This window comes from Xenia sp. Carnegie-2017, unplaced genomic scaffold (assembly GCF_021976095.1).
Source record: "Xenia sp. Carnegie-2017 unplaced genomic scaffold, XeniaSp_v1 HiC_scaffold_6, whole genome shotgun sequence".
NCBI lineage: Eukaryota > Metazoa > Cnidaria > Anthozoa > Malacalcyonacea > Xeniidae > Xenia > Xenia sp. Carnegie-2017.
The window spans coordinates 18,908,586-18,925,639 of record NW_025813526.1 but is presented as its reverse complement, the minus strand read 5'-3'; the positions used below and the strand labels follow the sequence as shown (position 1 = coordinate 18,925,639).

The 17,054-nt window shown below is 34.8% G+C and overlaps 1 protein-coding gene and 1 long non-coding RNA gene across 2 annotated transcripts in view; both read left to right on the top strand.

Moving 5' to 3' along the window:
* The window catches only part of LOC124458469 (deleted in malignant brain tumors 1 protein-like), an 88,041-nt gene that overhangs the window by 60,889 nt on the left and 10,098 nt on the right, over window positions 1-17,054 (top strand). The window lies entirely within an intron of this gene.
* LOC124458478 lies at window positions 383-1,433 on the top strand. Its single transcript, XR_006953207.1, has 3 exons — window positions 383-618; window positions 710-1,180; window positions 1,315-1,433. It is a non-coding gene; the product is annotated as an uncharacterized LOC124458478 (long non-coding RNA).

Sequence of the window (17,054 nt, the reverse complement as noted above, 5' to 3'; positions counted from 1 at the left end):
CGCTCGACAAAATCTGCCTGCTAGCAAAACGTAAACAAGGCAAGTCATCTATAAATCTAATTTTGAATTATTTTCTACACTAGATTTATGCACGAGACAACAACCCTCACACATGCGACCTACATTTCAGGATGAGACAATACCTTTAAAATCTTCGACAATTTCATCCAATTTGTTGTTTTTCAAAAAAAGAATAATGCCAGCGACGGATGATTGTTTGTTGATTTCCATTTTGCCCACAATACAAGAGTTTCAACGCTTAAATGCACTTCAACAAAGCACAAGAAGTTTAGAAACACGCCACGCGACTACATACATCGGCAACAAGCAGTCAGGCACGTGCCGCTTTGCGTAGTGGGATGTCAAGTGGCCAAATCGATTTTACTCATTCACTCATTCATTGCTCTAACAAACGGTAACGGTGTTGTCACTTGACTAGTGACGCGAGAATATTCGTAAAAGTTCAATTAATTATGCCACGATTGTGTTGTCAGGTATGTGCAACGTTTTTTCAACGTCTGTCGCTGGAATGTTGCATCATTTGGTCGCTGTTCATAAACACGATGCCAGATTGCATATTTCTGCGAAGTGCCGGAATGTAATTCAACCTTCGCTAAGGTAAGCTTTTGATTCTTGATACGACACTGATTTGTTTGTTATTTATTAAAAATATTTACTTATTCAGTGCGTTCACGGATTTGTTGTTTAGTTTAACTCTTACAAAAGTCATCTTAGAAGAAAGCACGCCAATGTTGACTTAAACTCACGTGATCTATGTTGCGTTGAATCAGCGAGTAGCACTCAAACCAATTTTTGTCCTGATGAGGATCGACTTGAACTCTTAATTGATGAATTCAACAGGGAAAATGAACTTGATGACTCTGTTCAAGCAATGGAACACAAAAAGGCCCAATTTCTTCTAAAAACAAAAGAAATCAATCTGCTCACACAAAAATGTGTGGATAACATTGTAGAAGAATCCACTGAACTTGTCCAAGGAACAGTCAAAGCAATTAAACACCGTTTGCAAAATTGCTTAGAGAAAGCTGGATTAAATTATAATGATGTGCCAGGTCTTGATGAATTATTTGATGAAGGACATGCTATCTCAAATCCATTCAAACATATTTCCACAAAGTATAAACAGAATGCTTATTTTGAGGAGCATTTTGGCTTAGTTGTAAGTTTTATTTCTATGTTTTTTGACTGTTTTTAGAATGTTAAGAGTTTTGAATAAAGTTTTTAAGATTTTTAACAGATTTGAGCCAGCTGCTCTTTAGTGCTTGTTATGCATAATCATTATTTTAATTGTAGCAACTCAGACGAATTAAACTTGGACACAGATTGTGAAAAGACTTTCAAGGACTGTGTACAAAGAGGTTATTAAAGATGATGAAATCATGTACATACCACTGCTTAAATCCTTGGAAAAAGTGCTCAATGTAAAAGGAGTACTTGAACAGGTCAGATTGTTAATAGCATGGTTGTGTTTTTTTTTTGTTGGCAAGTTTATCAAACTATGACAACTACATCTTTGCAAGTACCCATATCAATAACAGGGTTGCAAAATATTAATACATGTTCTATGTATAACCATAAAAGGAACTTTATGTGTGTTTTACTGTGTTAGTTTCCATAAAAGCAAAAACAATGGTGACATGCGTTTATTAGAGCACATTTCCAAAAATATATTCCAATTATTTCATGAAAATATGAAAATAGCCTGATTTTAATTTGAAAAGTCTGATGGTAGGAAGGCACCCATCCTACCACCAGACATTTCCATTGCTGGTTAATAATAAATTTAATTTATTAATAAATTTAATATTTTCATTCTTCGATTTCAATTTCAGCTAAACCATGGTCATCTTCGGCAACATAAACATGATGATGTGATTGAGGATGTTTGCGATGGCCAGTATTTTAAAACCCATCAACTGTTTTCCAAGGACTCAACTGCTTTACAAATCATGCTTTACTATGATGAGTTGGAAATTGCAAATGCCCTTGGTAGTAAAACTGGAAATCATAAGTTAGGTAATAATTTAATGACATCATAGTGACTAAATCAGTCACTCAAATGTAAAAAAGTGGATGAGCAATGAAAGGCTATAAGAAGCTCTTATTACATCATATGCCATTATTTCTATATGACAGGAGTTGTTTACTACACAACTGGAAATATTGATCCTCGATATCGATCCAAGCGTGATAACATTCACCTACTCCTTATGGCAACAGTTCTAATTATCAAAAAATATGGCATTGACATTCTCTTTGAGCCTTTCATGAATGACCTTGAATACCTTGAACAAGTAAGGATCCTATTTATTGTTTTTTAGCTTATTACCTGTTATTGATAATTGTGCAGAAAAAGTAGTTTGATAAAAATTGCTTAAAATTAACTGTCACACTTCTTTTTTGAGGATGGTGGTCACCAGTTCATTGTTAAAGGTGAACCTATGTCATTTTCTGGGACTATTGTGTTGGTTTCTGGAGACAATCTTGGATCACAACTCATGGGTGGATTCAAAGAAAGTCCAGGTGCACATTTGAAATGCCAGCAATGCATGGGAACCACTGAACAAATAAAGCAGAAAGTATGTATGTTTATTATAATACATTATTAACCTGTTTCAACATAGATAAAATGTAGATTGAAGAAATTGAAGAAAACCCAGAACTGAGTAAAGCATATGGGCTTTGCAGGAGATCAGTTCTTCGCAACTCTAGGTATTTTCATCTAGCAGATGGCATGCCAGGTGATGCAATGCATGATATACTAGAAGGAGTACTTCAGTATGTATGTAAAGAATTGCTGAAGGACTTTATATTTAAAGAAAAATTTTTAACAGTGGAGCAACTTAATGAAAGAATTAACTCTTTTGATTATGGATATTTTAATGATAAAAACAAGCCATCACCAATCACGCGGACAACTTTGAGGAGTGAAAACAATAGTTTAAAGCAAAAAGGTAGGGTGTAGTGATTGTCACAAGAATTAATACCATCACCCTTGATTTAAATGATTGGTTTTTCTTTTTATAGCAAGACAAATGTGGTGCCTTGGAAAATTCCTTCCTTTAGCTCTCGGCATTGCCATTCCTCAGGATGAAGAAAAGTGGATGCATTTTCTGTTGCTCCTTAAAATTGTTGACATTGTTTTTTTCACCAATCAAAAGCACTGATGAACTTGCTATCCTGGAAAGAGACCTGAAGAAATTTTTGTGGAAATTCACCCAGCTTTATCCTGGGCTTTCAGTTATACCCAAGATGCATTACTTGGTTCATTACCCAACTCATTTACAGGTATGATTTTGCTAGTTTGTATCTTAGTTTATAAATAAAAATATGGTATGTAACTCAAAATGCATGTAAAAATTTCATCATTGGTTTCCCTCTATCTAACATAAGTCCTTGATTTTTTCAGATTTGGACCAATGATTCGGAACTGGTGCATGCAATATGAAGCAAAGCACAGTTACTTTAAAAGATTGGCTTCATACTTTGGAAACTTCACTAATGTTGCACTTAGCCTTGTTGAACGACATCAAACCAGAAGTTGCTATCTAAGAAATCAATCCATTGCAAAAAAGCCTAAAATTGGTAGGATTTTTTTGAATTGATTGATTTTAATTCTAAAAACAAAGAGATCAATTTTTAGTAACCTCTCTAGTAAGATAACAAATTGATGTTTGTTTGTTTCTCTTTAGATTCTGCAAAAGAAATTGTTGCTAAGGATAGTGAACATTATTATTTGCTCAAAGAGAGGAACTAAACTTAAGTGACATTAGTATTTTGTCAAGGTAAAGTACACATAGTGATTATTTTTATTACAGAAGATGGTGACTATTGCGAGAAAAAATTGCTAGTACTTTATAAAATGAAACCATGGCTGTAATCTGACTCTTAGACAATTTTAAATCCAACCCAGATCCATTATGCGCTTAATTTGCGTCTTAGTAAGCATAAGCATGTCAGGGCCGTCAAGTGCTTTTTTGGTAAGTCGTATAGTCAGTGCGGTTCCTTCTCTGACTGCCTTTGCCAGGTTATTTTTCTGAGCCGTTGAAAGTGTAACGCCGTGAACTGTGTAGTTATTACGTCCACCACCTTTAGCAGCTGCACCACCTTTCCTAACTACACCACTACCAGCAACTGCTTTTTGCGTGCTGCCGGTGATAGCACGTGATATAGCTGCTAGGCCTAGAGACGGTAACAGTTTTGGTATGAGTTTAGTGACCGTAGGTATGAGTTTTCCAATAAGATTTCCAATAAAGCTATCACCTTCTATACTTCTTGACCCAGGAAGATAAATACCAGCGCCTTTAAATTCCTGAGTGATTACTCGCTCCATGGCGGGTCTGAGAGCTTTAACAAATATTGCGTTATTAATGTCCGACATTTACTGATCATTTAACATTAAAGATGACTACTGCTAAGGTTTTTGAAACGTCAGTCAACATCAACAGCAACAGTCCTTCACAGGACTCTACTAACCTCGACAAAAACGTAACGATACTTCCTGATGCAAATATTCACTTTATACAGCACTTTTTAATAACATTGAAGTATTTGTTTTCCTGTAGTTCATCCTTCTACCGTCGTGATAAAAGAAGGCAATGGAGATATTCGTACTTATGTATTATTGTATTATTTTATCTTTCTCTTAGGTCTGGTCACACTCTAAAGGTGTTTCTGCAATAGGATTCTTTCCGAAATCTGCTCATCTTCTTCTGTCGTGTAGCATGGATTGTAAAATTAAGGTAAAAAGTCATTTTCTCTGTCTTACTTGTCGTTGTTCATTTTGAGTTTGGTTGTACATCGTTGAATGTTCCTCCAACTTTACTGGAGGTGAGAATTTTTACTAAATTACCATTACGACAAGCAATACATTTGAAACAATAAATTTCCTTTCAGAAACTGCAAGATGATATTCATCTAAGCGCAACGGCTCTGTTTTTGTAAAATCTAACATAAGACGAGGAAATTTACCCAGGTAATGTGGGATATTTCACATTCATTTGGTTTGGTTACAGGTCACATTTTTATTGATTCAAAACATTATTGAAAAAATAACATTTGCATTTTGTAGTATATTTTGCAATTTTTTTTTGTCATTCGATGTACATAGCGTTCCTTCTTTGTCATTTGATATACATAGCGTTCCTTCTTTGTCATTTGATATACATAGCGTTCCTTCTTTGTCATTCGATGTACATAGCGTTCCTTATTTGTTATTCGATGTACATAGCGTTCCTTCTTTGTCATTCGATGTACATAGCGTTCCTTTTTGTCATTCGATGTACATAGCGTTCCTTCTTTGTCATTCGATGTACATAGCGCTCCTTCTTTGTCATTCAATGTACATAGCGTTCCTTCTTTGTCACTCGTTGTACATAGCGTTCCTTCTTTGTCATTCGATGTACATAGCGTTCCTTTTTAAGTCTTTACTGTCCTAAATGGGTCTTGATATCTTTGGCTGTTATATGTTCAAAAAGTTTGATTTATTTTAGAATGTTGGAGGTGATATTAGACACACGTATTATGGTAAAGAAAGCTATGAAAGATTGTAAAGATGGTAAAGTAAGTTGGTTTTATTAAATCTTTGTTTTTGAAGCGAACTTTGATGTTTTTATAAGATCCAGTAGCTAAAACGTCATGTAGTTTTCATCATGTTCAAAAAAGATGCCTTTCCACTCTTCGTTTGTTTTCTTTAATCATTAATTATGGAAATATTTAATATTAGAAATAATGAGCAAACTAATATTATAAATACTTATATAAATTATTATTTAATAATTTACTAATTTATTCTCATCATCTGTGATCCAGTGGTTCAAATCTATCAAACACAAAAAAAACGTCACCTTCATATCCTTCGACATCGTAGACTTTTATCCATCCATTAATCAAGACCTACTTAACAAAGCACTGGATTTTGCCTCAACCTACGACAACATCACAAACGCCGAAAAACATCATTATACACGCTAAGAATTCATTCCTTATACACAACCAACAACCCTGGCAAAAGAAATATAACTTAACATTCGACGTCACAATGGGTAGCTTCGACGGAGCTGAGACATGCGAACTCGTAGGAAGCTAACTCCTTTCTCAACTACAAAACATCACAACAGACATAGGACTTTATCGAGACGACGGACTTGCCATTTCAAACACCACACCTCGAGAAACAGAGAATATTAAAAAGAAAATATGCCGGATATTCAACAACAATGGACTACGCATAACTATTGAAGCAAACAAAAATCATCGACTTCCTTGACATCACCTTCAATCTTAACAATTTTTCATATCGCCCTTACACAAAACCCAACACTTCTCTGCAATACGTCCACAGCGAAAGCAACCATCCACCATCCATAACGAAGAACATACCCGACGCCATCAACAAACGTCTATCTTCACTATCATCGGACAAAGCATCATTTGACCAAATAACTGCACCATACCAAAAAGCACTCGATGAAAACGGATACCGATACATACTAAAATTCGACTCAGACTCTACTACCAAACGGAAAAACAGACTTCGACAAAATATACTTTGGTACAACCCTCCATTCAGCAAAAACATCGAACATTGGCCACAAATTCCTTTCATTAATCGACAAACACTTCCCCATAGACCATAAACTCAGTATTTCTGAGTAAATGGGATGTATAAAGATAATTACCTAAGAAACCAGCCTTGTTTCAATTTGATGTACTTTAGAAAGTTACTTGTTAGGTTAAGTAAAAAGGGGGTAAACCATATTATAATTAACTATAAAATTGAACAAAATTGCTTATAGACAATACTCCTTATTTGGCTTTGTAGTATTTTATCTATGAACGGAAACTAACATCTGCAGTGCACATTTTTCTTTTAGTTTATAGAGACACTTGAAATAGTTGACCAATTTGAATAACGTAAACATAAACATATTTTTCACGGGGTGTTGTTATTTGAAATTAAAGTAATTTGGTCTGTTATTTTCAATGTAAATGATATTTCTCGGAATTGTTGAAACAATATTTTTGTTGCATATTTTTTCTGACACTAAATTTCTGCAATTATTGTTCTTTATCCCAAATATATATAAAAATCATGAAAATTTGTGTCACCGTCACGTATATAGTTCATCTATAAAGATAATCATCTAAGAAACTAGCCATGTCTGAAAATGATGTACTTTAGAAAGTTTCATGTTGGGTTAAGTAGAAAATGGATAAAACATAATATAATGAACTCTAAAAATTGAACAAAAGTTGTTTATAGACAGTACTCTTTTTTGGCTTATTGTATCTTATCTATGAACAGAAACTAACATCTGCAGTGCATATTTTTCTTTTAGATTGTAGAGACACTTGAAATACTTGACCAATTTTGAATAACGTCAAAATAAACATTTTTCCGGGTATTGTTATAAGGAATTAAAATAATTTGGTCTGTTATTTTCAATGTAAATGGTATTTCTTGGACTTGCTGAAACAATTTTTTTGTTGCATATTTTTTCTGACACTAAATTTCAGCAATTAAAGTGTTTTACGTTTTTACATGAGACTGATGGTAAACTAAAACTTGAATGCATGTATGATAAAGAATATTCGATTAGACATTGAAACTTAGATTTAGGATTGAGAGAAATAATCAAGAGAAAGAGGTACATAATTCAACAAATTGAAATAGGGGAAATCATCATCAAACATAAATACAGAAGCCATTTTAAAGAGCAAGAAATATATGCAGAACAAACGATACATTTCTTGGCACTTGTTTGTTCTGCTAAAATTATTCAATATTACAAGACCATTTTGAAGATGGAAAACGCCTTTAACTGCCTGAAACAAAATATTTGAAGATGTAAGAATTTTTCAATACTGCAAACTTGCATTCTTATATTTAGTTCTTGAGACTTTTTTTACTTTGACAGTTCTGTCAAAATGCTCAGAAATTTCATTCAATTCAGAACTTATATAATTATGGAGTCGAGCTTCTCTCGACAGACAGATGTTGTAAACAGAATATCATGTATATCATGAATAATGTAATTCATAAATTTTGCTTTTAAAATGTTTAAGGGGGGAGGGTTTACAACATTAATGTCTCTTTTTTGTCCTTATTTTCAGTATTTTTGAGAGAGGAAAGGGAATGAATACGTTGAAATGAATTAAATATAATAAAAACATGAGAAATTAAAATCGTGCCAAATGGGATGTATAAAGATAATTACCTAAGAAACCAGCCTTGTTTCAATTTGATGTACTTTAGAAAGTTACTTGTTAGGTTAAGTAAAAAGGGGGTAAACCATATTATAATTAACTATAAAAATTGAACAAAAATTGCTTATAGACAATACTCCTTATTTGGCTTTGTAGTATTTTATCTATGAACGGAAACTAACATCTGCAGTGCACATTTTTCTTTTAGTTTATAGAGACACTTGAAATAGTTGACCATTTTGAATAACGTAAACATAAACATATTTTTCACGGGGTGTTGTTATTTGAAATTAAAGTAATTCGGTCTGTTATTTTCAATGTAAATGATATTTCTCGGAATTGTCGAAACAATATTTTTGTTGCATATTTTTTCTGACACTAAATTTCTGCAATTATTGTTCTTTATCCCAAATATATATAAAAATCATGAAAATTTGTGTCACCGTCCACATAAAAGTACTTGTCTTGCGTGATATCAAAATTCAAAAAGCCAATATTACTAGCACTTTAAGACACGACAAGTTTTGTTTCAGTTACATTTTTTCTAAGCTGCTGTTGGAGAAGGATAGAAAATAAATTATCAGAATTCGAAGGAGAAATTTCATTGATAGCCAAATTTCCTCTTCAATGGTAAGCAACGAAAACATAAAGAAAACTTAAAATTCAGAGTTTATAACATAACGCAAGAACAATAGCTCTATATGTTTGTAAATGATGATCGTCCAGGTTAATAAAGTCCTGAGAAGGACTGTTTTTGATGTTGTTGACTGACGTTTCGACAACCTTAGCGGTAGTCATCTTCAGAGTCAAATGAGGAGTAAACGTCAGGTTAGCCGTATTTGTTGTCTGGTTCTTACGTCATTGTATTGTGTGTACAGGAAATGTGTATTGTCATTGTGGATTAGTGTGAAGTGAAATATTTTATTTTTAGTTGTGATGTGTGATTTAGGTGTGACGTTTTTAGTTGTAGTGTGAGGGTGTCAATTGTGTATTGTCATTGTGAATTAGTTTGAAGTGTAATGTTTTAGTTGATCGTTTGTTTGTATTGTGAATAAGTCGTTTGTAAGGTGCCGGTAATTGCTGTGATCTGTTCAGGGGGGTTTGTTCCAAGTTGGTATACCAACTTTCTAATGTAAGCCGTTGTCTATAGTCAGTACTGTAAGTGATGCATTTTGCCGAGTCCCAGTCAATGTTGTGCTTTGTGATTCGGTGATGTTCGGCAATGTGATTAGTTTTGTCTTGTTTCTTAGTAGCTCGTTTGTGCTCAGTAAGTCTTATGTTTAAGTTCCTGCCAGTTTCCCCGATATAGGAGGCGTGGCAGTCGGAGCAGTTTATTTTGTAAACTGCACCTTGTCGTTCGTTGGGTTGTTCTTTGTCCTTTATGTTCGTTAGTACTTGTCGTAATGTTGTGATTGGTTTATGTGCGACACGTATGTTGTTTGGTCGTAAGATACGCGAGATAGTCTCAGACGTACCTTTGATGTAAGGTATCGTTGCTGTTGTCACTGAGTTGTTCGTTTCGTTGGGCTCGTGTGGTTTGTAAGTGTTGCGTTTGATAAAGTCAGAGTTATAGTTGTTTTTGTCAAAAACACGTTTGAGATAGTTGTTTTCGTTTCGTAGAGCGTCCGGTGAATCACATATGATTTGTGCACGTCTTGTTAATGTTCTGATTGTGGTGGCTTTGTGTGATGTAGGGTTGTAAGATGATTGGTCTAGTAGTCGGTCAGTATGTGTTGGCTTGCGATAAACTGTTGTTCCTAGTTTTTGATTGTCATGTTTTACCAAACAGTCGAGAAAAGGAACAGTTCCGTTTTCTTCGACATCTTTGGTAAATTGTATGTGGCTGTTCTGTTTGTTGATGTGAGTATGGAAGTCATCAATCTCGTCTGCATGTAGTGCTGTGATTGTGTCATCTACGTAGCGAAACCAAAAAGGTATTGCATGTTTGTAAGTCATGAGTGCCCGTTCCTCTATAGATTGCATTACAATTTCAGCAACTACAACAGAAACGGGCGAGCCTATTGCTGTCCCATGTAATTGTTTGTAGTGTGTTCCTTTGTATTGGAAGTAAGTCGAGGTGAGGCAGAGCTCTAGTAACTCCATAATGTCTTCTGTCGGTAATGGCAGTACGTCCATGGTGTTTTAATGAGGGTTTTGTACAAGTAAGTGCCAGATTAAGTGGAATACTGGTGAACAGGATTTCACATCAAAAGACACTAGTATATAGTTGTCTGGTATTTGTATAGTGCACAGTTTTTTAATGAAAGTTTCAGTGGATTGTAGCTTGTGTTTTGATTTGTTTGTAAGTGGTTGCAGTATGTTGGTCAAGTACTTTGAAAGTTCGTAAGTAGGCGAACCACAGAATGATACAATTGGTCGCATGGGTATTTGTGGTTTGTGAAGTTTTGGTAGTCCGTATAGTCTGGGTGGTCGTGGTACTGAACATCTGAGTCGATAGTAAATACGTTCAGATATAATGTTAGATTTTCTCATAGAGAAGATCTTGCTGTTAAGTTTGCGTACTAGTGATGGTGTTGGGTCTCGTTTGAGTTGTTCGTACGTTTGTCTGTCGTTAACAAGTGCGTCCATTTTGTTAAAGTAATCATTCCTGTCCATGACCACAGTCATGGACAGGAATGATTACTTTAACAAAATGGACGCACTTCTGTTGTACTTGCTGAAATTGTAATGCAATCTATAGAGGAACGGGCACTCATGACTTACAAACATGCACTACCTTTTTGGTTTCGCTACGTAGATGACACAATCACAGCACTACATGCAGACGAGATTGATGACTTCCATACTCACATCAACAAACAGAACAGCCACATACAATTTACCAAAGATGTCGAAGAAAACGGAACTCTTCCTTTTCTCGACTGTTTGGTAAAACATGACAATCAAAAACTAGGAACAACAGTTTATTGCAAGCCAACACATACTGACCGACTACTAGACCAATCATCTTACAACCCTACATCACACAAAGCCACCACAATCAGAACATTAACAAGACGTGCACAAATCATTTGTGATTCACCGGACGCACCTATATATTTCAAAACATATAGATTCCATATTTTTAAACGATAGATTGAAAATTCGAGTTTTTTACCCCCCTTTGAAAACAATGATTTTTTTACGCAGCTTTCTTTACATGACCTTTTGCTGAGGGACGCCTTTTGAACCATGGTCTTAATTTGCGCTGTTATAAAGATAGTTTTTACCCACGGTTAAAAGTAGTATCGTACATGGGGGATATGAGAGCACTTTTTGTGCTCTCGGACCCCCATGTACTATACTACTATCATCATCAAACATAAATACAGAAGCCATTTTAAAGAGCAAGAAATATATGCAGAACAAACGATACATCTCTTGGCACTTGTTTGTTCTGCTACAATTATTCAATATTACAAGACCATTTTTGAAGATGGAAAACGCCTTTTAACTGCCTGAAACAAAATATTTGAAGATGTAAGAATTTTTCAATACTGCAAACTTGCATTCTTATATTTAGTTCTTGAGACTTTTTTTACTTTGACAGTTCTGTCAAAATGCTCAGAAATTTCATTCAATTCAGAACTTATATAATTATGGAGTCGAGCTTCTCTCTACGACAGACAGATGTTGTAAACAGAATATCATGTATATCATGAATAATGTAATTCATAAATTTTGCTTTTAAAATGTTTAAGGGGGGAGGGTTTACAACATTAATGTCTCTTTTTTGTCCTTATTTTCACTATTTTTGAGAGAGGAAAGGGAATGAATACGTTGAAATGAATTAAATATAATAAAAACATGAGAAATTAAAATCGTGCCAAATGGGATGTATAAAGATAATTACCTAAGAAACCAGCCTTGTTTCAATTTGATGTACTTTAGAAAGTTACTTGTTAGGTTAAGTAAAAAGGGGGTAAACCATATTATAATTAACTATAAAATTGAACAAAATTGCTTATAGACAATACTCCTTATTTGGCTTTGTAGTATTTTATCTATGAACGGAAACTAACATCTGCAGTGCACATTTTCTTTTAGTTTATAGAGACACTTGAAATAGTTGACCAATTTGAATAACGTAAACATAAACATATTTTTCACGGGTGTTGTTATTTGAAATTAAAGTAATTTGGTCTGTTATTTTCAATGTAAATGATATTTCTCGGAATTGTCGAAACAATATTTTTGTTGCATATTTTTTCTGACACTAAACTTCTGCAATTATTGTTCTTTATCCCAAATATATATAAAAATCATGAAAATTTGTGTCACCGTCACGTATATAGTTCATCTATAAAGATAATCATCTAAGAAACTAGCCTTGTCTGAAAATGATGAACTTTAGAAAGTTTCATGTTGGGTTAAGTAGAAAATGGATAAAACATAATATAATGAACTCTAAAAATTGAACAAAAGTTGTTTATAGACAGTACTCTTTTTTGGCTTATTGTATCTTATCTATGAACAGAAACTAACATCTGCAGTGCATATTTTTCTTTTAGATTGTAGAGACACTTGAAATACTTGACCAATTTTGAATAACGTCAAAATAAACATTTTTTCCGGGTATTGTTATAAGGAATTAAAATAATTTGGTCTGTTATTTTCAATGTAAATGGTATTTTTGGACTTGCTGAAACAATTTTTTGTTGCATATTTTTTCTGACACTATATTTCAGCAATTATGGCTCTTCATCCCAAAATATAATGAAAAATCATGAAAATTTGTGTCCCCGTCCACATAAAAGTACTTGTCTTGCGTGATGTCAAAATTCAAAAAGCCAATATTACTAGCACTTTAAGACACGACAAGTTTTGTTTCAGTTACATTTTTTCTAAGCTGCTGTTGGAGAAGGATAGAAAATAAATTATCAGAATTCGAAGGAGAAATTTCATTGATAGCCAAATTTCCTCTTCAATGGTAAGCAAAGAAAACATAAAGAAAACTTAAAATTCAGAGTTTATAACATAACGCAAGAACAATAGCTCTATATGTTTGTAAATGATGATCGTCCAGGTTAATAAAGTCCTGAGAAGGACTGTTTTTGATGTTGTTGACTGACGTTTCGACAACCTTAGCGGTAGTCATATTCAGAGTCAAATGAGGAGTAAACGTCAGGTTAGCCGTATTTGTTGTCTGGTTCTTACGTCATTGTATTGTGTGTACAGGAAATGTGCAGGAAATGTGTATTGTTATTGTGGATTAGTGTGAAGTGAAATATTTTATTTTTAGTTGTGATGTGTGATTTAGGTGTGACGTTTTTAGTTGTAGTGTGAGGGTGTCAATTGTGTATTGTCATTGTGAATTAGTTTGAAGTGTAATGTTTTTAGTTGATCGTTTGTTTGTATTGTGAATAAGTCGTTTGTAAGGTGCCGGTAATTGCTGTGATCTGTTCAGGGGGGTTTGTTCCAAGTTGGTATACCAACTTTCTAATGTAAGCCGTTGTCTATAGTCAGTACAGTAAGTGATGCATTTTGCCGAGTCCCAGTCAATGTTGTGCTTTGTGATTCGGTGATGTTCGGCAATGTGATTAGTTTTGTCTTGTTTCTTAGTAGCTCGTTTGTGCTCAGTAAGTCTTATGTTTAAGTTCCTGCCAGTTTCCCCGATATAGGAGGCGTGGCAGTCGGAGCAGTTTATTTTGTAAGCTGCACCTTGTCGTTTGTTGGGTTGTTCTTTGTCCTTTATGTTCGTTAGTACTTGTCGTAATGTTGTGATTGGTTTATGTGCGACACGTATGTTGTTTGGTCGTAAGATACGCGAGATAGTCTCAGACGTACCTTTGATGTAAGGTATCGTTGCTTTTGTCACTGAGTTGTTCGTTTCGTTGGGTTCGTTGGGTTTGTAAGTGTTGCGTTTGATAAAGTCAGAGTTATAGTTGTTTTTGTCAAAAACACGTTTGAGATAGTTGTTTTCGTTTCGTAGAGCGTCCGGTGAATCACATATGATTTGTGCACGTCTTGTTAATGTTCTGATTGTGGTGGCTTTGTGTGATGTAGGGTTGTAAGATGATTGGTCTAGTAGTCGGTCAGTATGTGTTGGCTTGCGATAAACTGTTGTTCCTAGTTTTTGATTGTCATGTTTTACCAAACAGTCGAGAAAAGGAAGAGTTCCGTTTTCTTCGACATCTTTGGTAAATTGTATGTGGCTGTTCTGTTTGTTGATGTGAGTATGGAAGTCATCAATCTCGTCTGCATGTAGTGCTGTGATTGTGTCATCTACGTAGCGAAACCAAAAAGGTATTGCATGTTTGTAAGTCATGAGTGCCCGTTCCTCTATAGATTGCATTACAATTTCAGCAACTACAAAAGGGAGCCCATTGCTGTCCCATGTAATTGTTTGTAGTGTGTTCCTTTGTATTGGAAGTAAGTCGAGGTGAGGCAGAGCTCTAGTAACTCCATAATGTCTTCTGTCGGTAATGGCAGTACGTCCATGGTGTTTGTAATGAGGGTTTTTGTACAAGTAAGTGCCAGATTAAGTGGAATACTGGTGAACAGGGATTTCACATCAAAAGACACTAGTATATAGTTGTCTGGTTTTTTAATGAAAGTTTCAGTGGATTGTAGCTTGTGTTTTGATTTGTTTGTAAGTGGTTGCAGTATGTTGGTCAAGTACTTTGAAAGTTCGTAAGTAGGCGAACCACAGAATGATACAATTGGTCGCATGGGTATTTGTGGTTTGTGAAGTTTTGGTAGTCCGTATAGTCTGGGTGGTCGTGGTACTGAACATCTGAGTCGATAGTAAATACGTTCAGATATAATGTTAGATTTTCTCATAGAGAAGATCTTGCTGTTAAGTTTGCGTACTAGTGATGGTGTTGGGTCTCGTTTGAGTTGTTCGTACGTTTGTCTGTCGTTAACAAGTGCGTCCATTTTGTTAAAGTAATCATTCCTGTCCATGGACAGGAATGGTTACTTTAACAAAATGGACGCACTTCTGTTGTAGTTGCTGAAATTGTAATGCAATCTATAGAGGAACGGGCACTCATGACTTACAAACATGCACTACCTTTTTGGTTTCGCTACGTAGATGACACAATCACAGCACTACATGCAGACGAGATTGATGACTTCCATACTCACATCAACAAACAGAACACCCACATACAATTTACCAAAGATGTCGAAGAAAACGGAACTCTTCCTTTTCTCGACTGTTTGGTAAAACATGACAATCAAAAACTAGGAACAACAGTTTATTAACAACACATACTGACCGACTACTAGACCAATCATCTTACAACCCTACATCACACAAAGCCACCACAATCAGAACATTAACAAGACGTGCACAAATCATATGTGATTCACCGGACGCTCTACGAAACGAAAACAACTATCTCAAACGTGTTTTGACAAAACAACTATAACTCTGACTTTATCAAACGCAACACTTACAAACCCAACGAACCCAACGAAACGAACAACTCAGTGACAACAGCAACGATACCTTACATCAAAGGTACGTCTGAGACTATCTCGCGTATCTTACGACCATACAACATACGTGTCGCACATAAACCAATCACAACATTACGACAAGTACTAACGAACATAAAGGACAAAGAACAACCCAACAACGACAAGGTGCAGTTTACAAAATAAACTGCTCCGACTGCCACGCCTCCTATATCGGGGAAACTGGCAGGAACTTAAACATAAGACTTACTGAGCACAAACGAGCTACTAAGAAACAAGACAAAACTAATCACATTGCCGAACATCACCGAATCACAAAGCACAACATTGACTGGGACTCGGCAAAATGCATCACTTACAGTACTGACTATAGACAACGGCTTACATTAGAAAGTTGGTATACCAACTTGGAACAAACCCTCTGAACAGATCACAGCAATTACTGGCACCTTACAAACGACTTATTCACAATAAAACAAACGATCAACTAAAAAATCACTTCAAACTAATTCACAATGACAAATACACAATTGACACCCTCACACACTACAACTAAAACGTCACACCTAAATCACACATCACAACTAAAAATAAAATATTTCACTTCACACTAATCCACAATACAATACATTTCCTGCACATTTCCTGTACACACAATACAATGACGTAAGAACCAGACAACAAATACGGCTAACCTGACGTTTACTCCTCATTTGACTCTGAATATGACTACCGCTAAGGTTGTCGAAACGTCAGTCAACAACATCAAAAACAGTCCTTCTCAGGACTTTATTAACCTGGACGATCATCATTTACAAACATATAACGATACACGCGGGTTCAAACCATTTACTTTATAACAATAGCTCTTATGGATTTCACTTCCTTATTAAGAACATACATTTCATTTATCATAGTCATGCTTATACGTAATCCAACAGATAATCTAACACGATCTTTATCTTATAAAATACTTAAAGCTTTATGAAACATTTTGTATGTATTTTTAAGCATTTTCTGTAATTAAGGGTAGCGCAGCATGCATCATATATACATAGCTGCCAACTGGTAATTTGACTAGTCTAAAATTCTTTAAAAAAATTTACCGTTTTGCAAATCTCTTTATCATTTCATATTTATCCTTATGTTGAAAACAAAAACGAATTGATTGATCACAACCAACGATAAAGTTCTACTAATTGATATTTAGGAATGTCTGGAAATGTATTAAATTATTATTATATTGATACGCCAGAGGAAATAGTAATCTAAAACTTGAATGCATGTGTGATAAAGAATACTTGATTGGACATTAAAACTGAAATTTATGATTGAAGGAAATGATAAAGAAAGAGAGGTACATAAATCAACAAATTAAAATGGCGCAAATCATCATCAAA